Below are 1,039 nucleotides of genomic sequence, written 5' to 3' on the forward strand. Positions count from 1 at the left end.
TTGACTGAATGGTTCTTTGTGGAACCAAAATGGTTCTTCTATGGCATCGCTGTGAAGATCCTTTTAAGCACCTTTATTTTTAAGAGTGTAGAGTTAGATTGATTATAGAATTTATAACTTTTATTCTTTATAGACATGTCAAGAAAGATCTTTAATATTTTTATAAGAAAAATAAGAAATGTTATTATTTTACCAGTTTTTACCATACTTTCAAAACAAAAATTTAAATAGGAAAAATATGCAATATGAAAATAATTGAAGACAAAATGTGTTTTACTGAGAAAAAACAAGATTTGGTTTTTAAAAAGCCTTTTTCCAAAAGGTACATCTGGAAAAAGGGGGGTCGTCTTATAATCAGGGTCGTCTTATATTCGGGCCAATACGGTAATAATAATTATAAAATCAAATAAAGAAGCTATTATTGTTGTTGTTGTTGTTGTTGTTGTTATTTGAATATTTTATATTTATCTCCTTTATTCTAAAAAAAATAATATATATTATTTAATTATTTACAGTACATAATTTATTAAAATTTTTATTTTATAATTACATAATTATAATGAATTTTAATTATTGTTATTATTTTTGCATATGTCATTTTTTTCTGTTTTTTTATTTTAAGTTAAAAAATATTGTTCACAGATGGAATAGAATTTAATCAGCCACAAAGCTCTTCAGTAGACTGAAAGGTGACATATACACTAAAACTGGAGCAAATTCACATCATAACAGGTTGTTTAAAGATCAGCTGAATTATTGATAACAACAAAGACCGAGCAGAGAAAGAAAGAAACGTCAGGATTAAAGGTCAGACGCAGTAAATGTTAAAAACCCAGATTACGTTGATACTGAACAGGTCAGTCCGATAGATAGATAGATAGATAGATAGATAGATAGATAGATAGACAGACAGACAGACAGACAGACAGAGAGAGAGAGAGAGAGACAGACAGACAGACAGACAGAGAGAGAGATAGAACGACAGTCAGAGTAGTAGACAGACAGACAGAGAGAGAGAGAGATAGACAGACAGACAGAC

General features: G+C 29.1%; 1 protein-coding gene across 1 annotated transcript in view; it reads left to right on the top strand.

Annotated features, from left to right (window-relative positions):
• The window catches only part of lrfn1 (leucine rich repeat and fibronectin type III domain containing 1), a 48,802-nt gene that overhangs the window by 37,970 nt on the left and 9,793 nt on the right, over window positions 1-1,039 (top strand). The gene's annotated exons all lie outside the window — the stretch shown is intronic.

This window comes from Sinocyclocheilus rhinocerous, unplaced genomic scaffold, assembly GCF_001515625.1.
Source record: "Sinocyclocheilus rhinocerous isolate Xijiao unplaced genomic scaffold, SAMN03320098_v1.1 scaffold592, whole genome shotgun sequence".
Lineage (NCBI taxonomy): Eukaryota > Metazoa > Chordata > Actinopteri > Cypriniformes > Cyprinidae > Sinocyclocheilus > Sinocyclocheilus rhinocerous.